The 27,536-nt window shown below is 37.4% G+C and overlaps 1 pseudogene; it reads right to left on the reverse strand.

Moving 5' to 3' along the window:
- Positions 1-16: 16 nt before the first annotated feature.
- Positions 17-27,514, reverse strand: LOC112101086 (annotated as a pseudogene).
- Positions 27,515-27,536: the final 22 nt, after the last annotated feature.

Below are 27,536 nucleotides of genomic sequence, written 5' to 3' on the forward strand. Positions count from 1 at the left end.
ATTACCAGGCACCGGAATGAGTAACTGCTGTGCTGTTCATATAACCAGCCCTGTCATGGGTTTATGGTGAATAAGTATGTAAAACAACCCAAGTTTTTGGCCATTCATGAATCCTCTCCACTAAGATCTCCCCATCGGACATTGTACTTGGCAGCAAGATAATGTGCTCCAACTGGTCCTCGGCTACCATAAGGATAGAGCTCTGGAACAATCTTCTTCTCTTCAAGTTCCTTCAGTAGTGGTGTAAACAACGCCCAGGCAGCATCAAGCTCATCACTCCGAATAAACAACCTCCGTTCACCTTCTATTGCATCTAAGACCAGCCTCTCATATGCATCTGGTATTTCTGTTGGATACCTTCACATCAAAACTAAAGATTAAAGTAATGCACTCCAAAACCAGAAGAAGAACGAAAGATAATACAGATGCACAATTGCTCCATCAATTTGGCCAGGTCTGCAGATGGATGTTACTTGGGTAAAATGGCCAGGACATGAGATTAATAGAGTCCCCTTACTTTTAATATTAATCAGGATTTTATACATATTCTTTTAAAATAAAACATTAAAGAATTCAATGGTTACATGTGCTACAAAATAATTACGAAACATGAATAAAGACGTCCCAAGGCTTATCGCTTGAGAAGATTTTATGAAATTGATGCTCACAGTCCCACTCCATAATTGAGTATTCTAGGTCATATATTACATAGTTAAGATTGCAAGTATCATTTGTAGGTAACTGTCTAAATAGTCTCTTACCTTGATCGATAAAGCAAATTAAGGTCGCTGCGATCCAATCTCATTCCAAGACCAGGAAGTTTGTTGTTGATCTTCAGGTATATAGCTTCATCAACCAGTCAAGCATATTCTACAATATAGAGAACATAGTGAAAGAATAGATCCTCATGAAAAGGGAAGAAATACTGCCTACGGTTTGGTATGGAGCGCTTTGCCTGCTATCATCAGGAAAGGAACCCCATCCCATCTTGCATTGTTGATAAAAAGAGCAGCCGCGGAAAATGTTGGCGTGAGACTACCCTTTGGCACAGTTGGATCATCAGTATATGCAGGATATGATTTACTACCCTTGTTGTGGCCCTTGTATTGACCAACAATTACATTTTCAAGCAGAAGCGGTTGCATTGATCTAAGAACCTTCACCTGAATGAAGCCACACACAACAAAGTTAATGATTAACTTAAAACAATAGCAAGGAGTGTAGCATTTCCATAACCCACCATGGGATTTGATTCTTCTTTGGTGGTGATGGTGGTGTGTGGGTATACCTTAAAATAGGATCTCTAGCAATCATAGAAATGGTACACAAAGAAGAACAGAAGACCACAATTCCAGTTCGTAAAATTTGTAGAAGAAAGGAAGACCGAATTACCTCTTCATTTCTAATGTCTTCCGCATCTAAGCTGACGGGAGTCTCCATTGCAAATAATGCCAGTATTTGCAAGAGATGATTTTGCATTATATCTCGTATGATTCCATAGTTATCAAAATAACTGGAAAAAATTACCAATAAAATCAGCTGATCTGGGTGTCTGAAACAACTTCTAGTATAATAACAATATCTTCAGGCAACATATGCAACTCACCCCCTCTTCCCTCTGTACCAAAATCTTCAGAAAATATAAATTGTACATTGCGGATGTAATTCCTGGACCATAGAGGCTCGAAAACAAGATTGGAGAATCGAAGCACTGATAGATTCTCAACCAACTCCCTACCCAAGTAATGGTCAATTCTGAAAAGATATCAATAGAGTCAAACATCGTCACACGTCTTTCTTTAAGGAAGCAAACGAGAGACAAACCTGAATATTTGATCCTCTCTTAGATACTGCTTCAAACTTCTAGTTAACCCGCCAGAAGACTCAGAGTCCCGACCAAATGGTTTTTCAACAATGACTCTTGTCCAACCAGTTGCTGATGAAGCTCTAAGGCTAGCACATTTCGCCACATCCACAAGAATGTTTGGAGGTATTGATAAGTAAAACAACCTGTTCGATAGCTTTCCAGCCTAAAATTCCATTTTCTTACATTGGGTTAAAAAAATAAAACTAAAATAAACAAACATCAAATTTGACACAGGGAGCTAGTAACTAGCTTCCTAAACATGAATCTATTTTACAATTGGTGGAACAATAAAAAATATGTCAGTTACTTGGTCCATTGCAGAGCAGAACTCCTCATGAACCTAGTAATAGTTTTTATTTGGATTCAATGCATTTACCAGAGACTTACATTTACTAATAGGATTTTGCCTACACCTTCTCCCTATTTCCCTCCTCCTAGAATTAGGGAGTATGGAAAACTTCACTGCAATTAAATAACCATTTAATAACCCATGATATCAAAGGGGCACGGAAACAAAATCCCACCAATAGATGGTTAATGAAATGTTCTGTTAGTTCAAGGATTCAATGGCACCACTCCTACCAAAAATTGCAAGCGAAGTAATTCATAAAGGGAAAACTCTAAATAAAGGGACTTTTAATGAAGCAAAGGAGGGTTTATTCAACTACGCCATTAATCTGTGAGTTGAATTAAGAGCATTTTATTATACTTTATTGTTAGAAATTAATATTAAAGCCCTTTAATCTGATTCACGCGTCAGAGGTTTCTTGTTGGCAATAATGTCGGCCCCCGACAGTTTCTCCATTACAAAACAAGATCAGAGTCATCAATGGATTGACGGCAATCAACATTGATTAGCAGAGTACCAGTTTCCCACAAATATAAATCTGCTTGTTGAAGCCAAAATTTGACATGAACATCTCTTGCCTTCCCTGTAATATTTTATTGTATCTCAAGGCTTAAGTTTCCGTTCACAAGGCTAATTTGTCATGTAATAAAGATGATAAAATCAATCCTCAACTTACTAGTTGGACATGCATTAGTAGAATGAATGAATCCAGAGTTCCTATAAAACTACTAATTTCCTATAAAACTACTATAAATCAATGAATCACAATCATTTTGCTAATCACGTTCCTCAGCTCCTCATCAGTCAATTTAGTCCGAGCATAACCAACAACTGTAAAATCCTGCATGAGGATGATAAATGGAAAACAAAACGAACACTTATCAGCTATTGAACATTCATCAAGGCATGTTGAAAAAGTGAAATTAGTGAAGCAACAAAGCACAGAACCTCAAGTAGACAGTCTTCATAGTATATGGCGAAAAGTGCGGGAAAAATCTTCTTCTTTGCAAGGTCCCCTGAGGCTCCAACAGCTGTTATGCTGAGTGTAGAACCCAATTTTGCAGATGATGCAGGAACGGAGGCCTCTATCTCTTGAGGCTTGGAATGATCGTTGGCCAGAGGTTTTCCAGCTAAACCTAAAATCAAAATTGCAGCTAGAAATCAGCAATGAGAAACAAACTGATATACTGAAGACAAAATCTAATCATTGCTTATGATTGTGATTATATCGATGAGCCTATAATTTGATAAGCTCTCTTTCCAAAAAGAAATTTTCTTCATATACAAATTCATTTGGTAATATTATCCAAAAAAGGAAAAATCTTTTTTTTTAAGATAAAAAATTCATTTTGGACACAGTTTATGAATAAGCAATTGAATGAGAATTAAAACCCATCAAATACTGATTCGGCGTAAACAACAAAAGAATTTGGTGAGCTACACATTGCATACACCATAACTGACGATAAACCCCATAAAAAAGAAAAGAACTTGAAAGCAAAAAATAATAACAAAATCCATTTTTATTTACAAAATTCAAAGGACTACAGTAGAGGAACCAGTAACTCACTATCTTGCAAAGAAACAGCATTGAGAGGATGCCCATTAGAGGATTTGAGCTGAAAATGCTTTCTAGCATGGATTCTTGACTGAACTTGAGATACCTGTGTTACAGATATTTATAAAGATTGTATCTCGAAAACAAAATTTTCAAATGCAAGTGGCCTTTTCTATTGTTGAAGAGGCCACCGTCGTTGAAGTTACTTTTATATACTAAACAAATCTGTTATGTGAGTCAAGAATGTTTCTTTATTCTTTATTCTTTTATAATTTATAATTTGTAAGTTTACAAGTCAACCTAGCAGAACAAAAAATATTGAAAAATGATAACTGAACTAAAGGACGACAAAATGAAGACAGAAACGGCAGCAACATGTTGTCGTTTAGTTACTTATAATTTGCTTCTCCTTGGGCCCACGGAGAGGACAAGAGAAAGAGCAGTCGTTTCTGTCTTCATTTTGTCTTCCCTCACTCTAAATAGCAGGCCTAAAAAATATTTCCCCAAAAGTTCTATCAATCCTACTAACTTGTACTAGAGACTGGATGGTTCTTACTTGACGAATGGTTTAATTTGTGAATGTGTTTATTCGGCAAGGGTAGAGATGGCCAACGGCCAAAGGAAGGTCCATGCAGGTCGTGGTCGTACCATATCGTGTTCATCATTTGCTCTGTGTTGTGTTACGTTGTGTTTAATTTTATTTCCTTAGGTTTAGAGCCGGCACACATGCCGTGTCTATGCGTATCGTACCCATGCATGCCTTGTCGTGCTGTGGGTCGTACCTACGAAAAAAGTACGGTAATCTTTTTTTTTTTAATTTCTTTAAAGGGCATGCTAACCTGTTGGCATACTTTTTTTTCAAATTTGCTTTTTTTTTAATCTATATGTCTTTAATCAAATTCAATGGAATAAATAGTTTAAAACTCAAATTTATATTCAATAATAAAAAACTAATAATAGTAAGAAAATATAATACTAATTATTAAGTTAGATCCTACGATATTATAAATTCTTTTTTAATACTTAAAAGCAACAATAAGAACAATAATAATAAATTCTTCTTAAAGGTTAACTAAATTTTTAATTTGAACTTACATGAAATCATAAATCATTGTCTATAATAACATTAATACATACATTTTATAAAATTATGATATTTATAATGTTATTTATTAAAGTCATGACATCATCTATTCATTAATTAAATTATAAACATAAAATAATTAGTGTATTTTTTTGAAATTAAGAATTAAGTGAATTAAAAAAACTTACACTAATAAAATATATTAAACGATTTAATTTCAAAGTGTTTGTAAAATCATATAATTTTAAGTTTAATTTTCACTAAAAAGTGAAACATACGTATTGGAAGTCTTTTTCATGTATCATGTTGTAGCTTGTATCTGATCACGTCGTGTTTTGAAGCCCACATGCCTAAGATTTTCAGTCCAGTCCAATCCAACCCGCGTGCGTGTCGTGACGTACAACGTGCCCTACCAGAACGTGCTCATGTTCTATTTTTGTTGTACCACGTGCCACCCGGCCCATTGGCTATCTATAGGTGAGGGTTCTCACGCTTTAATAAAGTAAGAAAAAATTGTCAAGTTATAATGTAATGATATACAATATGTCATAACAGCGTTCTAGTATTTAAATAAAGTACTGAAATACTTATTGGAAATTTTAGAATAAATTCCTCTAATTATAACACTACGTAAATAAATCTGCTTACCGGTATAAATTTTTCAATTGCTTTTAACTTCCCTTTTGTATCAATAAATAGCTTGTTTGATGTTGAGATAAAAAGGTTGTGACTACAAAATAAAAATTATTAGTGTATTGTAAAAATAATTATTAGTGTATGAAATAAAAAAATAAATTTTGAATAAAATTTTTGACAAAAATAATAAAAGTATTATATGTTTTTTTTTATCTCACAAATGTTAAATCAAATCAATGCAACTTCCTAACTACATTAATAGATGTTTACCTAATATTTTATTACTTAACTATTAAGCTATGGCTATCCGACTGTACTATGAAATACTAAACAGACCTAAGATTGGGTCAAGGCAGAATTAATGGAAACCTAATTTACAATGAAAAAGAAACTCAACTTTTGTCCGTATACAAATTTATGGACAATTATATATAATTTGTTCACAATACTGTTTACACAATATAAACATATACACGGTGAGCTACCTTCTTTGCAACGTAATTTCTCATTTGAATGAATTGGTAATTCTTTCATAGTTGATGAAAGTTGAGGACGCTTGTTAGGTCACATGGGTGATTTTCTCGCTGACTTTTTAAATATTTATCTTCGGAACTTCGGGCGAGCCGTTTCACAGTGAAATACACAATTATTATCTGACTTTATACACAATTCGCTGACTTTATATTATCTTTATTTGTTTATCAATTATTATCTTTAAAACGTAGTTCAAAGAAATCAACACAAATAAATTTACAATTGTTTAAGGATATTACGCAGTAAAAAATTATACTAGACAATAATTTAAGCTAAACATATATCCTTATTTTTAGATGTTCTATACAAACGTATTTAAGAATTTTTTAGCTAAAAATAGTTTTCAAGTATTATACATCACATGTTCCTAGAAATACCAAAAATACAATTCTATTTTAAAATATATTTCATTTTTAAAAAAATTGTTTTCAAATCCTGACTAATTTTAAAAACAAATTACTTATTACGCAAGTCTTCTGCCCTTTTGTTCACATACATCTTCTTGATCTCAAAAAGCCAATTATATTTTCGGGGACAGCCACACGGCCCACACCGTGGAACTTGACTTGCACCGGCAAGTCATTAAGTCCACAAACGACTTTGAATCGGAGTGCTTGCTTCCCCAGATGCCACCACACCACATACTCATGCATCGCAGCTACAAGATAAAACGAACTTCTCAATTTCCACACAAAATGATTTGGAGGTAAGCGTTACCCTGAAAACTGCTTTCCGTTAAATAATACCATACCGAACAGGCGCAGATCGTCGAGATGAGAATTGGGCCTGGGTTAAGGTCCATTTTACCTTGTAGCCTTGTAGGTCACCTACATATATTTATTGTAGAATATTTAATAACCAAAACAACAGATAAATTCGATCCCTCGTTACTCTTACTAAACCCTGTTAATTTTTATTTTAATTTAAAATATCTTAAATAACCTTAACTCTTAAATTTTACCCTTCCTTTTCTCTCTCCTCTCTCTCATTCTCCTCCACTTTCTTTCCTCTTCATTTTCCTTCATTAAATATTGAAGACTAAAACACTTTCTTTCATTTTTTTTTTTAGGGTATCGATGAGAGCAATAATTTTGCATCATCAAACAGTCCTTTTCTACCCAAATCATAATTATTAACAAACGCGACATTAGCAGAAACATGATTTAGAATCCTGATCATATCCACATTCTCATGATCGGGACTTGTGGAAATTAACCCTGTTAATTCTTATTTTAATTTAAAATATCTAAAATAACTTTAATTTTTAAATTTTACCATTTCTTTTCTCTCTCCTCTCTCTCATTCTCCACCACTTTCTTTCCTCTTCATTTTCATTAAATATTAAAGATTAATACACTTTCTTTCATTGTCTTTTTTTTTTTTTTGTGTATGGATGAGAGCAATAATTTTACATCATCAAACAGTTCTTTTCTACCCAAATCGTAATTATAAACAAAAGTGACAAGAGCAGAAACATGATTTAGAATCTTGATCATATCCTCATTCTCTTGATCATAAGCAGCTCACAAGGATAAGATTTCTTAATTTCCACAAACGACTTTGACTTGGAGCGCTTTTCCTGATACCACATACTCATACATCCTACTGGATAAAACTTCTCAATTTCCACAAATCAATCGACTCGGAGAAATTAAAAATCCCAAGAATTATTTTACAAAAACTGCAGGTTGCCTATATAAAGGCAACGTTGTTTTACTACCATGCACGCATGCAATAAAAGCAAAATCACTTAAAGCCATTTTAGAATTCCTGTTGAGACGTAATGGGGTTATCTTTAACTTTCTTCACATTTAGACATTTAGTTTTATTTTCCTTCTTAATATTTCATCTTGCAATTGCTCACTTCATTTCTTCTACTCAGCCACTCTGCCATCATCATGAGCGTTCTGCCTTGTTGAATTTCAAGCAAAGCCTTGTCATTAATCAGACTGCTTCCTCTGATCCTTCTGCTTACCCCAAGGTTGCATCATGGAAGCTGGATGAAAAAGATAGGGACTGCTGCTCATGGGACGGTGTCAAATGCAATGAAGACACTGGCCATGTTGTGGAGCTCGATCTTGCTAGCAGTTGCCTCTATGGTTCTATCAACTCTACCAGCAGTCTCTTTCAGCTTGTCCATCTGCAACGGCTTAGTCTCTTCGATAACAACTTCAATTTCTCTGAAATCCCTTCTGAAATCTTAAACTTTTCAAGGCTAACCCATCTAAATCTCTCTGAGTCTTATTTTTCTGGTCAAATACCAGCAGAGTTGCTGGAGCTCTCCAATTTGGAGGTCCTTGATCTAGCATTTTGTAGTTTTGATCATTTTTATCTGAAGCTCCAAAAGCCAGGTCTAGCAAATCTAGCTGAGAATTTAACCAACCTGAAAGCACTTAATCTTATCAATGTCCACATTTCTTCAACAGTTCCTCATATTTTGGCAAATTTATCTTCTTTGCGTATCTTGTCTCTTAGTGGATGCGGTTTGCAAGGTGAATTTCCCCAAGAGATTTTCCAGTTACCCAACCTTCAATTCCTTGGTGTGATGAAGAACCCAAATCTCACTGGATATTTGCCACAATTCCAGAAAAGCAGTCCCCTTGAAGATTTGAGACTTTCAACCACGAGATTTTCAGGTAAGATTCCAGATTCAATAGAAAATCTTGAATCTTTATCTTACCTGGATATTAGTGACTGCTCCTTTATAGGAAAAATTCCATCTTCACTTTTTAACCTTACCAAGCTCGAATATCTATACCTTTCTGGTAATAGATTCTTGGATGAGTTGCCTACCTCCATTGGAAATTTTGCTTCTTTGAAAACTTAAGAAATTTATTCAATCAATTCCTCAGGCACAATTGCTGCACTTGGTAATCTTACCCAACTCAGTTCATTGACAATTTCTGGCAGCAACTTAGTTGGTGAGATCCCGTCTGTTTTCATGAACCTAACACAGCTTACTAATTTAGATTTGAGTCAAAACCAATTAACTGGTCATATTCCAGTTGAAATTAATAACCTAACTCAACTGCAGTATCTGCAATTTTCATCGAATCAATTGGAAGGCTCTGTTCCAAGCTCTATCTTTGAGCTTAGGAATCTTGAAACGCTTGACCTTTCCTTCAACAATCTCAATGGCACATTGGATATAAACAAGTTCCTACGTAACATGAAAAGTTTAGAAGTGTTAGTTCTCTCGTCAAACAAATTGTCACTGCTCACCGAAGCCACTGTGAATACCTATTCCAAGAACATAAATGTTATAGGATTACGTTCATGCAACCTTACTGAGTTTCCACATTTTCTGTACAACCAAAAGTTCCTGGATTCGGTGGATCTTTCGTCCAACAGGATAGCTGGTCAAATGCCTGGATGGTTTTTAAACAACGTACTCGTACACGGTTTTGATTACTTGAACCTTTCTCACAATCTATTGACCGGCTTCGGGCAGGATCTCTCTGTTCTTTCATGGGCTGTGATTACTTTAAACCTCAGTTTTAACAAGCTGCGAGGACCACTCCCAATTCCAGTACCAGCGTTCACCTCATCCTATCTAGTTTCAAACAATCAGCTGACAGGGGAAATTCCACCATCAATTTGCAGTTTGAATCGTCTTTATGCACTTGATCTGTCTCACAATAACTTAAGTGGCATGCTTCCAGGATGTTTGGGAAATTCCAGTGTTCAGCTTTTGGTATTAAAACTGCAAGGTAACAAGTTCCACGGATTCATTCCTGAAACCTTCAGCAAAAGAACAAATCTGAGGATGATTGATTTCAGCGGCAACTTACTGCAAGGGAGAGTGCCCAAATCGCTAGCCAATTGCGTAAAGCTCAAATTTCTTAATCTTGGGGATAATCAAATCACGGACTTCTTTCCTTCTTGGTTAGGAACTCTTCCAGAGTTAGAGGTGCTCATCTTGAAATCCAACAACTTTCATGGAGTAATAGAGGAGCCCAAAGCATGTTTTGAGTTTGTTAAGTTGCGTATCATTGATCTCTCCCATAACAGATTTGCAGGTAATCTCCCTTCAAAGCACTTCGAGTGTTGGATTGCCATGAAAGATGTCAATGCAAATAACCTAACATATTTGCAAGATCCTCTGCTGGGACCCGTCGCTTATCCTGCGCTTACTTATTATGGGTTTTCTTATTACTCGCTAACATTGAGTAACAAAGGCACAACAAAGGCACAGAGTTGGAATATGAGAAGCTCTCAAATCGGATCACAGCAATTATTCTCTCTGACAACAATTTTGTTGGAGAGATTCCAACATCAATTGCTAATTTGAAGGGGCTTCGGACTCTCAACCTTTCCAACAACAATCTCCAAGGTCATATTCCACCAACTTTGGGTAACCTAATTGTGCTCGAGTCATTGGACCTCTCCAATAACAAGCTCTCTGGACAAATTCCTCAACAACTTGGAGAGTTGACGACACTTGAAGTCTTTGATGTATCCGATAACCTGCTCACAGGGCCAATACCACAAGGGAAACAATTCAACACATTTTGGAATGGTTCATTTGATGGAAATCCAGGATTGTGTGGACAACCTTTGTCAAAAAAATGTGACAACTCTGCGACTTCACCACCAGAAGAAGACCCACGCTCAGAATCTCTATTTGCATTTGGCTGGAAGACAGTTCTGATCGGATATGCAAGTGGGACAATAATAGGAGTGGTACTCGGGCACATCTTCAGCACAAGAAAGTATGAATGGCTTGCCAAGACCTTTCGACTGCAACCGAAAACTAATGGGAGGAGGAGGAGAGTCGGCAGACACAGGCAACGGATGTAATTAACCTTTTTTTCTTTTTCTTTTACGAAAGGCCTACTTTGTTGTGCTTTAAATTTCTTTTTCCTTCTTTTCTCCGAAGTTTAATAAACCTTGTATTATTGTACATATACTATGTTGTTAATGCAAGTGGGCTAATAATTTGGTGGTTCTTGGCCACTTTACCTTCAGCATAGTGCACGGGCAAATATGAATTGGTCGTCTGCTTCTTTTTTAGTTTTAATTCAGTACCTGATTTGATTGAATGATCATGTCTTTAATTAACATAATTTACACTAATAGTTGTAAAAGATCAGTGCAGCATTCTCTTTTTCCGAATTTGAAAGGATATGATTTCGAAAAAAAATCATATAACTGATGATCAGGTCCTACTGATTTTGGCATCGGCACAAAGGTCGGGGAATTTTTTGTGTTTTACTTTTCATAATTTCCATTATATATATTCTCTAGTTTTATGGGGCGATAACACCGAAATCAGTTAAAGAATCGCTTAAAATTAAAAATTAATTTCTCAAAGAGTTCTCTATCAATGCAGATAGAATTAAGTTTTTGAAGCATCAAAAACTTAATTCGAGTGCCTGTTGTAAAATAAAATCATTAGTCATCAAATATGTGCCAATAAGATAATTGGTAAACATTAACTATCATCAAAATTCAATCACAAAGTTAGAAGTGGCGCAAAAGTAATTTGAAATAGAAATACCTTTAACAAGTTGTTGAAACGTAAAAATATAGTAAACATGAGTGTTGCTTATTTTAGCCTCTGTTTGATCAAATTTCTCAAGTAGAAATATTTAATTAGAGCTTTTACATTACCAAAAGAAAAAAGTACTTACCAAAAATATTTGAGTTGTTTGGTTGTCAAAGAGAGATGTTATAAAAAAATATACAATTACTTTAATAGATAAGTTTTTTAAAATTATGTTATGAAAGGATGAAATAAGATTATTAAATAAATTAAGGATACTTTAGATAGTTTAACTCTTTAAAAAAATAATTTACAACTTCTACTTCCAAAATCATAAAATTTAAACTTTTATTAATGGAGGCAAAATAGATTATCTCCAACATCTCTACTCAAAATATAACTAAACAATACTAAATTAAAAAAAAAATATAGAATTAAATGAATACTTTTGACTATTGGATAAGTCAAATGAAACAAAAATATGTACTGCTTTTTTAGAGCAGCGCCAGCTTTCAAAGCTTAGGCAAATGGGTGAAGTTTTAAGTTTCAACCCCAATCATTAAGTTGATGTAGTTAAGATCAATGTTTGACTCTCCATTACCAAAAGCACATTTTATCAATGCATGCAATAGTAGTGCATCCAGTTGTCTTTGTTAATTTGAAAAGCCATTTTCTCTTGGCTTGCTTGTTATTGTAATTATTAACATTTTCTAAGAAACTAAGCAACCTTAATTTAAACTAAAACTGTCGTGATTTAGGATAATTTCTGGTTAACATTATGGACAACTGGAAGAACCTAAAATTTACTTAAAAGAACGCCATGTGGTTGATAGATGCCCAGCACAATCCCATATTTAATTTTCTTAAGCAACCTTTGTACGTATAATAATTTTGTTCCAACCAAGTTTGGGGGTGAATTCTCAAAAGCCATTTGGGTTGATGCTAGCTCCTTTTGATAGTATAGACAAAAGCATGGTCAATGGCCGAATAGGAAGAATACGACACTCAGAAAGAACCTAAAATTTTTTAATCCTAAAAGAAGAATTGATTGTGAATTAATCCCAGCAACATCACATTTGGCGCCGCCTATAAAAACATCTCAATTCTATGCCTGACCCTCCAAACAAAATCCTCCAGCCTTCCTATCATAGAAAGTTTTAAAAGGAATTGTGTTTAATAAGAAATTATGGGGTTGTTCTCATTTTCCTTCGCTTTAATGCACATACTTCTTCTGCTCTCAATGTTTCAGCACACGCTTGCTGGCTTGCAGCCACTCTGCCAGGATGACGAGCGTCCTGCCTTGCTGTAATTCAAGCAAAGCCTTACCGTCGTTCAGTGTTCTTTTGATGATTATTCTTCAGCTTATCCCAAGGTTGCATCATGGAGCCAGGAAGAAGAAAATAGTGACTGCTGCTTATGGGACGGCATCAAATGCAACGAAGACACTGGTCATGTGATCAGGCTTGATCTCACAAGCAGTTGCCTCTATGGTTCTATCAACTCTAGCAGCAGCCTTTTTCAACTTGTCCATCTGGAATGGCTTGTTCTGTCCAATAACCACTTCAATTTTTCTGAAATTCCTTCAGAAATCAAGAATCTGTCAAGACTAACAGCTCTATCTCTCTCTAATTCTTCATTTTCTGGCCAAATACCAGCAGAGTTGCTCGAGCTCTCCAAGTTGGAGAGTCTTGATCTATCATTTAATAATTTTCATTTGAAGCTCCAAAACCCGAGTCAAGCAAATCTAGCTGACAAGTTAGCCAACCTGAAAGTACTTCACCTTGGACAAGTCAATATTGCTTCTACAGTTCCTCATGCATTGGCAAATCTATCATCTTTGTTTTTCCTATCTCTCACTGATTGCCTATTGCAAGGTGAATTCCCTGCAGAGATTTTCCAGTTACCCGAACTTGCATTTCTCACTCTGACGTACAATCACTATCTCACCAGGTATTTGCCAGAATTTCATAATAGCAGTGTCCTTGTAGATTTGAGACTTTCACATACAAGATTTTCAGGTAAGATTCCAGATTCAATAGAAAATCTTGAATCCTTATATTCCTTGGGTATTAGAGGTTGCTCATTTTCAGGGAAACTTCCTCTTTCACTTGGTAATCTTACTAAACTCAACCATCTATACCTTTCTGGTAATGATTTTTCGGGTGAGTTGCCTGCTTCCTTGGAAAAACTTTCTTCTTTGAAAACACTAGAGATCATTTTATGCAACTTCTCTGGCAAAGTTCCGGATTCACTTGGTAATCTTACACAGCTGAATTCTTTAACAATTTCTGAGACAAATTTTTCTGAACAAAACTCTTATTCGTTGTCTTGGATCCCTAAACTTAACCAACTCACTTATTTGGACCTTTCAGGGAGCAAAATAACTGGTGAGATCTTATGTCTGCTCTCGAATCTAACAGAACTTACTCAAATAAATTTGGCTCATAACCAATTAACTGGTCCAATCCCCTTTTGCTTTATGAACCTGAACAAATTATCAACTCTGTACTTACATAATAATCAACTGACTGGCCATATTCCAGTTGAAGTTAGAAAGCTAACACAATTGCAGATTCTGCGTTTGGCGGAGAATCAATTGGAAGGCTCTGTTCCTAACTCTATCTTTGAGCTAAGGAATCTTCAAGCGTTTGACCTTTCCTACAACAATTTGAGTGGCATAGTGGATCTAAACATGTTCCTTCTTAACTTGAAATCTTTAACATCATTAGTTCTCTCGTCAAACAAGTTTTCATTGCTCACTGGAACCAATGTCAGTACTAATTTGCCAAATTTCACTGTAATAGGATTCAGGTCATGCAACATTAGCGAGTTCCCATATTTTTTGCACAAACAAGATGAATTAGCTTCACTGGATCTTTCCTCCAACAAGATAGCTGGCCAAGTACCCCAATGGTTGTTAAATGTTAGCACAAACAGTTTGGAATATTTGAACTTTTCTGACAACCTATTGTCGGGATTCGGGCAGGATCTCTTTGTTCTTCCATGGTCTAAAATAAATACTTTAGACCTTGGGTTTAATAAGCTCCAAGGACCGCTCCCAGTTCCGTCATCAGTGTCAATCTATTCCTATATAGTTTCAAATAATCAGTTGACAGGGGAAATTCCAATCCAAATATGCAGTTTGAATGGTCTTCACGCTCTTGATTTATCTTACAACAACTTAAGTGGCATGCTCCCAGAATGTTTGGGTAATTTCAGTGTTGAGTTGTCAGCACTAAAACTGCAAGCTAACAACTTTTATGGAATCATCCCTCAACCTTCATGAACGGAACAAATCTGATGATGATTGATTTTAGCAACAATTCATTGCAAGGAAGAGTACCTAAATCTCTAGCCAATTGTGTGAAGCTAAAATTTCTTAATCTTGGGGATAACCAAATCACCGATGTCTTCCCTTCTTGGTTGGGAACTCTTCCAGAGCTAGAGGTTCTCATTTTGAAATTCAATAATTTTCATGGAGAAATAGAGGAACCTCAAACAGGTTTTGGATTTCCCAAACTACGCATCATTGATCTCTCTCACAACAGCTTTACAGGTAATCTTCCGTCAAAGTACTTCCACTGTTGGAATGCCATGAAAGATATCAGAGCAAGTAAGCTAACATATTTGCAGGTTAAACTGGTGCCGTATGATGTACTTGGGTTTACCTACTATGGTTATGCTGATTACTCACTAATAATGAGTAACAAAGGCATAGAGATAGAATATCCCAAGCTGTCAAATTTGATCACAGCAATTATTCTCTCCGACAACAATTTTGTTGGAGAGATTCCAGCATCAATCGCCAGTTTAAAGGGGCTTCGGACTCTTAACCTTTCCAACAACAATCTCCGAGGGTACATTCCATTAACTTTGAGTAACCTAACGGTCATAGAGTCATTAGACCTCTCTAGTAACAAGCTCACAGGACAAATTCCTCAGCAACTAGCAGAGCTCACATCCCTTGCATTCTTTGATGTGTCACACAACCATCTTAGGGGAGCAATACCACAAGGGACGCAGTTCAGCACATTCACAAATGATTGGTTTGCTGGAAATGCAGGATTGTGTGGAGAACCTTTGTCTAGAAAATGCGGAAACTCTGAGGCCTCACCAGCAGAAGATGATCCACCCTCAGAATCTGTACTCGCATTTGGCTGGAAGATAGTTCTAGCAGGGTATGCAAGTGGGACAATAATAGGAGTAGTACTTGGGCACATCTTCTGCACAAGAAAGTATGAATGGCTTATAAAGACTTTTCGACTGCAACCGGAAAGTAATGGAAGGAGAAGACAAAGGCAGAGATGTAATTAATTAGCTTTTATTTATTTATTTATTTTATGAATTACTCTGTAAAGACTTTAAAAAATTTCTTAAAATTTTATTTTTCTTCCAATTTCAATAAATCTCTTTATATTATCGTACTATTATTATGATTTCACAATTAGAGCCCATTTAAAATTATTTTTGAGAGATTTAAAGGTGATTTTAAAAAGTTAAAAGTTAATTTTAACATTTGATAAATTTGTTTAAAAATCATTTTCGACAAAATCACCTTGTCCTGTGACAGAGAGTAGCTTTTCAAAATCTGATTTTAAAAATTAATTTTATACTTAAACAATTTCATATATATCCTAATATATGTTATAAAAATTCAAAATTAACTTTTATTCAATTAGGAAATAAAATCATTACATTTAAAGAAATTATTATTATTTTGAATTATATAGAGATAACAAAATCAATACGGTTAATTTGTTTTAGCTACGAATTATTCTATATGCACATAAAATATTACTATATACACATGTTATTATAAAATAAATGCACGGGTAAATAAATTTTATAACTTTATGTCTAATTAAATCATTTGTATTGCTACAGCAATTTAAAAATGAGATTTACCAAATATAATTTACTACTTAACTAATTTACAAATCGCCTTTAAAAATAAAATTTACCAGTTTTATTTAGTCGAAAAGCTGTTTTGGCTTAGCTAGCTACTAACACATCATCCAAGAATTTGTGCCAGCCGAATTTAAAATTTGTGGTGTTTGTGCTTTAGGACTACCTAAAATATCTTGTCAAGAGCTTCCAATTTTATGAATAAATGCCGAATATAGAAATTCACCTAAGAAGTCGATTATATTTTCAGAAATCTCTCATGGCTCGCTCAGTTCCAGAATCTGCAAATTTATCAACTTATTATTTAAATCCAGACAGTTTGCAAAGATCCAAAGTTCATTTATTCACAAATCTTAAATTTCCTTTTATATGCCTATTATTATTCACTTGTTTACACTGATCACCAACTTACAATCAAAATCAAATCATTCAACCTTCCAAATGATACATCATCCATAAGAATTCAAGCCTCGGTACCATGTAGGTCAAGGAATATTGCGCCATAGCACAAATTATCAGGCACCGGAATGAGTAACTGCTGTGCTGTTCATATAACCAGCCCTGTCATGGGTTTATGGTGAATAAGTATGTAAAACAACCCGAGTTTTTGGCCATTCATAAATCCTCTCCACTAAGATCTCCCCATCGAACATTGTGCTTGGCAGCAAGATAATGTGCTCCAACTGGTCCTCGGCTACCATAAGGATAGAGCTCTAGAACAATCTTCCAGTTCCTTCAGTAATGGTGTAAACAACGCCCAGGCAGCATCAAGCTCATCACTCCGAATAAACAACCTCCGTTCACCTTCTATTGCATCTAAGACCAGCCTCTCATATGCATCTGGTATTTCTGTTGGATACCTTCACATCAAAACTAAAGAATTAAAGTAATGCTCTCCAAAACCAGAAGAAGAACAAAAGATAATACAGATGCACATTTGCTCCATCAATTTGGCCAGGTCTGCAGATGGATGTTACTAAGGTAAAATGGCCAGGACATGAGATTAATACAGTCCCCTTACTTTTAATATTAATTAGGATTTTATACAAATTCTTTTAAAATAAAACATTAAAGAATTCAATCCTTACATGAGCTATAAAATAATTACGAAACATGAATAAAGACGTCCCAAGGCTTATCGCTTGAGAAGATTTTATGAAATTGATGCTCACAGCCCCACTCCACAATTGAGTATTCTAGTTCATATATTACATAGTGAAGATTGCAAGTATCATTTGTAGGTAACTGTCTAAATAGTCCTTACCTTGATCGATAAAGCAAATTAAGGTCGCTGCGATCCAATCTCATTCCAAGACCAGGAACTTTGTTGTTGATCTTCAGGTATATGGCTTCACCAGGCTGGAGCCGGAGCACAAGCTCATTTGTAGCCTTGTCTAAGTCAGTTCCAAAATTCCGCTTGTACAGTTTTCCAGGGACATGTCTGAACTGAACTCTGATCTCTGCACTGAAGTTTCATTGACACAACATTCTCAAGTCAACCAGTTAAGCATATTCTACAATATATAGTGAAAGAATAGATCCTTATGAAAAGGGAAGAAATACTGCCTACCGTTTGGTATGGAGCGCTTTGCCTGCTTTCATCAGGAAAGGAACCCCATCCCATCTTGCATTGTTGATAAAAAGAGCAGCCGCGGCAAATGTTGGCGTGAGACTACCCTTTGGCACAGTTGGGTCATCAGTATATGCAGGATATGATTTACTACCCTTGTTGTGGCCCTTGTATTGACCAATAATTACATTTTCAAGCAGAAGCAGTTGCATTGATCTAAGAACCTTCACCTGAATGAAGCCACACACAACAAAGTTAATGATTAACTTAAAACAATAGCAAGGAGTGTAGCATTTCCATAACCCACCATGGGATTTGATTCTTCTTTGGTGGTGATGGTGGTGTGTGGCTATACCTTAAAATAGGATCTCTAGCAATCATAGAAATGGTACACCAAGAAGAACAGGAGACCACAATTCCGGTTCGTAAAATTTGTAGAAGAAAGGAAGACCGAATTACCTTTTCATTTCTAATGTCTTCCGCATCTAAGCTGACGGGAGTCTCCATTGCAAATAATGCCAGTATTTACGAGAGATGATTTTGCATTATATCTCGTATGATTCCATAGTTATCAAAATAACTGGAAAAATTTACCAATAAAATCAGCTGACCTGGGTGTCTGAAACAACTTCTAGTATAATAACAATATCTTCAGGCAACATATACAACTCACCCCCCTCGTCCCTCTGTACCAAAATCTTCAGAAAATATAAATTGTACATTGCGGATGTAATTCCTGGACCATAGAGGCTCGAAAACAAGATTGGAGAATCGAAGCACTAATAGATTCTCAACCAACTCCTTACCCAAGTAATGGTCAATCCTGAAAAGATGTCAATAGAGTCAAACATCATCACGCATCTTTCTTTAAGGAAACAAATGAGAGACAAACCTGAATATTTGATCCTCTTTTAGATACTGCTTCAAACTTCTAGTTAACTCGCCATAAGACTCAGAGTCCCGACCAAATGGTTTTTCAACAATGACTCTTGTCCAACCAGTTGCTGATGAAGCTCTAAGGCTAGCACATTTCGCCACATCCACAAAAATGTTTGGAGGTATTGATAAGTAAAACAACCTGTTCGATAGCTTTCCAGCCTAAAATTCCATTTTCTTACATTGGGTTAAAAAAATAAAACTAAAATAAACAAACACCAAATTTCACACAGGGAGCTAGTAACTAGCTTCCTAAATATGAATCTATTTTACAATTAGTGAAACAATAAGAAATATGTCAGTTACTTGGTCCATTTGCGGAGCAGAACTCCTCACGAACCGAGTAATAGTTTTTATTTGGATTCAATACATTTACCAGAGACTTACATTTACTAACAAGATTTTACCTACACCTTCTCTCTATTACCCTCCTCCTAGAATTAGGGAGTATGGAAAACTTCACTGCAATTAAATAACCATTTAATAACCCATGATATCAAAGGGGCACGGAAACAAAATCCCACCAATAGATGGTTAATGAAATGTTCTGTTAGTTCAAGGATCCTATGGAAAGCTCCGAAAACCTCGGACGCGAAGGAAACCTCGGACGTGAAGGAAACCCTATCTCCGGAGGTATTTTTCCCCCGCCGTTTAGGGAGGCTAGAACGACTAAAAAAGCGAGGTTTCGCGATGAGGAACATGCTGGTGATCCCACTGCCCAGGTATCGTACAAAGAAACCCTAGTGAATGCGACGCAAGTGATGGAGCAAGGAGTTGGAGGTGGACTAGATGACTGGGATTTTGAGGAAGGGGACGTTACTGAAAGTAACGAGGGATCCATGCCATCCATTACTTTTTCGGCTAGGGTTCATGCTAAGTTAAGTGAGCCTTGGAAGAACTCGGTTGTTGTAAAGTTGCTTGGCCGCACAATTGGCTATAGAGCCCTTTGTGCAAGATTGAATGACATGTGGAAATCAGCCATGGGGTTTTCAGTGATAGACTTAGAGAATAACTATTATCTGGTTCGGTTTCGCTCGGTAGGGGATGCTATGGATGCATTAACCAAGGGGCCGTGGCTTGTCATGGGTCACTATTTAACGGTGCAGCCATGGACGCCCTCCTTTGACTTCACAAACACGGCTCTTGAACAGGTCACGATGTGGATCAGATTACCTGGCCTTGCTGTTCATCTTTACGATCGAAAAGTTCTTCAAAAGCTGGGTCAATTAGTGGGGAACGTGATTACAATCGATTCGAATACAGCCTCTTCATCTCGTGGAAGATTTGCCCGCCTTGCAGTGAGTATCTCTTTAACTAGGCCACTGGTGTCTCAGTTTGAGTTGGATGGGAAGATACAGAAGGTTGAATATGAGGGCTTGCCAGTAATTTGTTATAAGTGTGGACTTTACGGGCACAGTAGTAGTAATTGCAAAGATGCTAAGAACTCAACAAACTCTGAAGAAGCTGGTCAATCCCATCAGGCAATGCCGGGAAACGAGGCTCCTGGCCAACAGGCTGAAGGTTGTAATGGCGACAGCACTGTGGAACCATTTGGTCCCTGGATGATGGCTCCTAGGAGAGGAAGAAAGCCTAATAATGGAAGGGTGAATACTGGAGACTTAAATCGGAATAGGGAGTTTACTAGAGCTGGTACCTCAAGGTATCACATTCTATCCCAAGTCCCGGATGAAGGTGGACACCAAGTGCAGGAGGCTTGCACAGACTTCCCCTCCACCTCACGGCAGCCTTTCATATCCGCCTCAAACCCTACATTTACAGCCAAAACAGATAACACAGTACATATTTTAGCTCGTCGAAAGCTGCAAAATAAGACCGTGGTAATAAGGAATCAGAGCAGAAAGCTAAATGCTCCAGTGGTCCATACTAGTAACCCTTTCCAGCCTAGTGATTTAAGTATCAGAGATGAGGATATAACTCTCTTACCCCATGCCAACCAAAAATCCAATTCACACAGTTTCCCCCAAAAAGTACCTAGCAACCAATGTGTGGTTTCTTTCGAATCCACCTTGGATCCTACTAAACACACAGTGGTTTTTTGTTCTCCCCCAACACTCCTTAATGGAGATGTAAGGGAAGTGGCCACGGACCATATAGAGAGGCAGGGATCGGATCCGCAACCCTTAGCAGATCCTCCTGATAACCATAACACTTCTCGGGTGAAGGAAGGTGGTCATGTTTGTAACCATCCAGATGTTCCTATGAGTGGTATGGATGGAGATGGGATGACTGATGATGAAATTTCGATGGTTCAGGAAACGCCGTTGGCATTGATGGATGATGTCTTTGGACAACAACAGTAGCCTCATGTTTTCTCTTCTTATATTTTTTATGACAGTCAGTATTATGTTCTGGAATGTCCAAGGGGCAGCCTCGGGGGAATTTAGGCGCTCGTTTAGGACTATTATTAAAAATTACAACCCATCGATGGTGGTGTTAATGGAACCTCGTACTAGTGGGGTGAAAGCCGATGAATTTATAAAGAAAAATGGATTTGATTACTCGCACCGGGTGGAAGCTGTGGGTTTCTCTGGAGGAATTTGGCTACTTTGGCGAAGTTCTATAGAGGTGGAGGTCTCAATTAATCACAGGCAGTTCATCCATTTTAAAATTTGCAGGAACAATGTTTTTGTGTCTTGGGTAACGACTGTCTATGCCAGTCCAAACCCAATGTTGCGGAGACAGCTGTGGTGCCATATGGAGAACCTTGCGCCTTTAATTCAAGAGCCTTGGTTGATAGGTGGGGATTTCAACTCTATCTTATACGCCTCAGAAAAGCAAGGGGGTGTGGCCAGGAACTCAGGAGTGTGTAATCTGTTTCGAAAGTGGTTTGATGGGCATCAACTTTTTGACTTGAAATTTAAGGGTCCAAGGTTTACTTGGTCACGTGGATTGCTTTTTAAAAGGCTTGATAGAGCTTTGTGTAACAGTGAATGGCTGCTTAAATATATGAATAATTATGTGCTCCATCTCCCGAAGATTGCCTCGGATTACAGGCCGGTGCTGGTTCGGTTTGAGAGAGATGTGGCTGGCCACCAGAGGACCAGGCCTTTCCGCTTCTTGGCTGCTTGGTTAACTCATGAGCATTTCAACAATTTTGTTAAGCGGATGTGGAATCCGCAAACCTACTATAGTGCAGCAGCTTCTCATTTTGTTCAGGAGGTTCAAGTTTGGAATCGAGATGTGTTTGGGAATATCTTTCAGAGGAAACGCCGGCTTATGGCTCGGATTAATGGAATTCAAGCCACCCTAGAGAAATATAGCTCTCGTAGTTTGAGGCGATTGGAGGCCCGATTGCGTAATTAGCTCGAAATGGTGATGAGCCAGGAGGAAATTCTGTGGCTCCAGAAATCTCGAAAGGATTGGCTTTTACATGGAGACAGAAATACGAATTTTTTCCATAAAAAAACTATTGCTCGAAGGCGGCGGAATAGAATCGAGGCTATCCGAGACAGTTCGGGGAATTGGCTGTATGATGAGGAAGATATAAAGAGGCATGCAGTGGGGTATTTTTCAGAATTATTTAAAAGAGAAAATTCTATTTATCAGAACTACCATGTGCCAAATTTTTTTCCAGACTTGAGTTCTCATGACGTTGATGGTGCCGCAGCCCCAATTTTGAGGGAGGAGATTAAAAGTGCCGTTTTTAGTATGAAGCCGCTGAAAGCTCCAGGTACGGATGGGTTGCATGCTATTTTTTATCAATCCCAATGGTATGTTGTGGGTCCGTCGTTTTGCAGGTTTATTGATGATATTTTTACCACGGGCAAAGTGCCGCAAGAGATAAATACTACCCTCCTGGTTTTGATTCCAAAAGAGGAGCACCCTACTAGCTTAAAGATGTTTAGGCCCATAAGCTTATGCACAGTGGTTTACAAGACGGTGACTAAAATTATAGCCACTCGCTTGCAATCGCTGCTGCCCAATCTAATAGGCCCCAATTAGACAAGTTTTGTTCCAGGGAGACATATCGTAGATAATATTGTTGTGGCTTAGGAAGTCGTTCACTCAATGCGCAGAAAAACTGGCAGGAAAGGATTTATGGCCATTAAGGTCGACTTAGAGAAGGCGTATGACCGGCTTAATTGGGATTTCATTTTTGATACGCTTCAACAGACTGGTATTCCAACTCATTTATCTAGACTTATCATGGAATGCGTAACTTCAGCTAGTATGAGTATTTTGTGGAATGGTGAGGTTACAAGGACCTTTACTCCAGGGAGAGGTATTCGTCAGGGAGATCCCCTCTCGCCTTATCTTTTTGTTCTGTGTATCGAGCGTTTGAGTCATGGGATAACCCAAGCGGTAATGGATGGGAGATGGAGGCCTATTAGGTTGGCCAAATATGGAACTCCCTTAACTCATCTCTTTTTTGCAGATGATTTGCTTTTATTTGTGGAAGCTTCAATTGACCAAGCTTATGTGGTTGATGCTGTTCTGGAAAACTATTGTAGGAGCTCTGAAGCAAAAATAAATAAGTTGAAAACCAAGGTGTTCTTCTCAAAAAAATGTTGATACTCGGGATGCCAATCTCATAGGCTCTACTTTGGGTTTTTCGGCCACAAATAATTTGGGTGATTATCTTGGAATGCCATTAATTCACACGCGGGTTAATAAATCCACGTATCAGTCCATCCTTGATAAAGTGGATAAGCGGCTTACTGGTTGGAATGCGGCTCATCTCTCTTTTGCTGGACGTGTCACCCTGGCTCAATCAGTTCTGTAAGCAATGCCTATTTATGCCATGCAAACGACTTTTCTTCCTTCTCCAGTGAGGCATAAAATAGACAAATCTTGTCGGCGATTTATTTGGGATGGGAATTCAAAGAGTCCTAAGATGAGTATGGTGGGGTGGAGCAAAATCTGCATGCCGAAACAATATGGAGGTCTGGGGTTCAAAAAAATGGACGAGATGAACCAGGTGCTGATAATGAAATTGAGCTGGGAGATTGTGTCCAACTCGGATAAATTGTGGGTGAAAGTTTTCTGTTCCAAATATGGATTAAATTCCAGCAATTTACCGATGTCCCTTCCAGATAAACCGGGTTCTCAGATTTGGAGAGCTATTCGTAGCACGTGGTTAACAACAGTTCAGGGTGCTCGCTGGTCTGTTTGTGATGGAAGTCGAGCTCGCTTTTGGATAGATTGTTGGGCTACGAAATATCTCTTGATCAGCCTAGCTCTCCAGCCGATTCCTCAAGAGCTTATCAACACCACCGTGAGTGAGTTTACGAATGGTCAGGGGGGATGGAATTGGTCGAGCTTTGAGCATTTGCTGCCACATTATACTCTCATGCAGATCGCATCAGTCATGCCTCCGGGACTGCATTTTGGGTCTGACAAAATTTACTGGGGTCTGGATCCGAGCGGCATGTTTACGGTTCGTTCAGCTTATGCATCCCTTTGCTATCATCACTTGGCTGATCATGACAGAATTTGGAAGCTTCCATGGAGTTGGAAGGGGCCTCAATCCATCCGTCTTTTTCTGTGGCAGCTGATGCATGGGAAATTAAAGACTCATGTTGAGCTAGCTAGGCGCCATATCAATGTTCCTGAGGGCTGTGATAGATGTGGGGGTGCGGTTGAAGATATTCTCCATGCATTGAGAGATTGCTGCTGTATTAATCAGGTTTGGCGTAAGCTTGTCCCAATGGCAACTCATAACGCTTTCTTCAATTCGAATCTACGTGAATGGATTGCTGGGAACTTGCAGAACAAATGAAAGATTGCATCTTCCCTCCCTTGGGATTGTATCTTTGGAGTGGTGGTTTGGAGGCTGTGGTTCTGGAGGAACCACTTCTCTTTTGCGGGGAAGTTGGTGGATGGTGTAACAGTCTATATGGATGCTATGGCTAGAGCTAATGAAATTTACAAAGTTTAGAATTCCGGTATAAGTCAACAGCCGAGGAGAAAGGAGATTTTTATTCGTTGGATGCCGCCGCCATGGCCATGGTGCAAATTAAATTCAGATGGCTCTCGTAAAAATGACGGGGAAGCAGGAGCAGGAGGTGTCATTTGAGACTCAGTCGGTCATTGGATTTCCGAATTTTGTATGAGAATTGGGGAGAGTTCAGTGCTTATGGCTGAGCTTTGGAGGCTGTACCAGGGTCTAATTCTGGCTTGGGATGTAGGCATAAAACGGCTGTTGGTGGAAGTGGATAGTCTTTGTGTTACACAAATAATCTCTAAGCAGGTGGTCGTTCCTAATGTGTTCCATGCTTTAATAGTAGCTGTCCAGGAATTATTAAGTAGAAATTGGCAGATTGCTATCACCCATATCTATCGAGAAGCTAACTCAGCTGCGGACTTCATGGCTAATATGGCTCATTCAGCTCCTCTTGGATTGCAAGTGTTCTCTGACCCTCCTATGGGTATATATTCTATCATTTCGCAAGACTTGTTTGGGGTTACTCAACCCCGTTTTGTTTCTGTTTAGCTCGTTTTGACGAGCCCCCTCTCACCAAAAAAAAAAAAATAACCATTTAATACCCCATGATATCAAAGGGGCACGGAAACAAAATCCCACCAATAGATGGTTAATGAAATGTTCCGTTAGTTCAAGGATTCAATGGCTCCACTGCTACCAAAAATTGCGGGTGAAGTAATTCATGAAGGGAAAACTCTAAATAAAGGGACTTTTAATTTTAATGAAGGAAATGAGGATTTATTCAACTACACCATTAATCTGTGAGTTGAATTAAGAGCATTTTATTATACTTTATTGTTAGAAATTAATATTAAAGCCCTTTAATCTGATTCATGCGTCAGAGGTTTCTTGCTGGCAATAATGCCAGGCCCCCGACAATTTCTCCATTACAAAACGAGATCAGAGTCATCAATGGATAGACGGCAATTAACATCGATTAGCAGAGTACCAGTTTCCCACAAATATAAATCTGCTTGTTGAAGCCAAAATTTGATATCAACATCTCTTGCCTTCCTTGTAATATTTTATTGTATCTCAAGGCTTAAGTATCCGTTCACAAGGCTAAAAGAAAAAGAAAGTGAAGACGATCCTGAATTGCTTTGATTCATCATGTTTCGTGGCTCTGATACCATATTAGAATTCGTAATGAGATGTTTGGAAACAAAGAAAAACAGAGAAAATAAAAAGGAAACTTCTAGATTTTATTAACCAGAATATTCAATACTAATTAAGCTTACTTAGCTAAGCTTATATACAATTATTCTAACTAATTAAACAACTTCAAACCAACTAATAACAACTTCAGATTTAGTTTAGCCATTGAGCTCTTGCCACATGTCATTAAGTTACATTCAATTTTGACACATCAGTCAGCTCTGTCCAGCAGCAACTATATCTTCAACAAGAATCTATGACTCCAAAGTTCCTATAAAACTATAAATTTCTTAAAGGTAAAGAAGTAATTAGTTACCTCTTTCTCTTTCAGTCTGCCGTCTAATTCTGCAAAATGCTCATCAGAGCTGTACAGACCGGAATGGTAAAAGCATCTCTTCAAGAACTGATCCATTTTGTCTTCACAATTTTCCCTGTAAGTTCCCTCAACTATTACTATATACAAAACTCAGTGCATAGTCTGCTAAAAAGTACATGTGAGGGTTTCAGAAAATTACATACTTCTTATCAATTCTACAAGTTAAAGTTTTGCTAATCACGTTCCTCAGCTCCTCATCAGTCAATTTAGTCCGAGCATAACCAAACACTGTAAAATCCTGCATAAGGATGATAAATGGAAGAAAAAATGAAAACTTATCAGCTATTGAGCATTCATCACGGTTGTTGAAAAAGTGAAATTAGTGAAGCAACAAAGCATAGAACCTCAGGCAGACAATCTTCATAGTATAGTGCGAAAAGTGCGGGAAAAATCTTCTTCTTTACGAGGTCCCCTGAGGCTCCAACAACTGTTATGCTGAGTGTAGAACCCGATTTTTCAGATGATGCCGGAACGGAGGCCTCTGTCTCTTGAGGCTCGAAATGATCGTTTGGCCAGAGGTTTTCCAGCTAAATCTAAACTCAAAATTGCAGCTAGAAATCAGCAATGAGAAACAAAACTGATATGCTGAAGACAAAATATAATCATTGCAAATAATTATGATTATATCAATGAGTGGACAAGTTGATAAACTCTCTTTCCAAAAAGAAATTTTCTTCATATGCAAATTCATTTGGCAATTGTCGAAAACAGGAAAAATCTTTTTTTTTGTTAAATAAGAAATTCATTTTGGACACAGTTTATGAATAAGCAATTGAATGAGAATTAAAACCCATTTGATACTGATTCGGCGTAAAAGACTACAATAGAGGAACCAGTATCTCACTATCTTGTAAAGAAACAGTATTGAGAGGATGCCCATTAGAGGATTTAAGCTGAAAATGCTTTCTAGCATGGATTCTTGACTGAACTTGAGATACCCAAGTGGAGAAAAAATATTTTCTTGGGACAACAATGAAGTCACTGAAGAGTTGTGTCTTGTAATGCTTCAATGAAGAAGAACAAGAACTCAAATGTGAAGTAGCCATGCTCAGTTAGGGATCAAGAGGAGGGGAGAAGTTAGGATTGAACAAACGTGTGCATATGGATTACGTTTATGGTTTGTGTTATAAAGATTGT

This window comes from Citrus clementina, unplaced genomic scaffold (assembly GCF_000493195.1).
Source record: "Citrus clementina cultivar Clemenules unplaced genomic scaffold, Citrus_clementina_v1.0 scaffold_2, whole genome shotgun sequence".
NCBI lineage: Eukaryota > Viridiplantae > Streptophyta > Magnoliopsida > Sapindales > Rutaceae > Citrus > Citrus x clementina.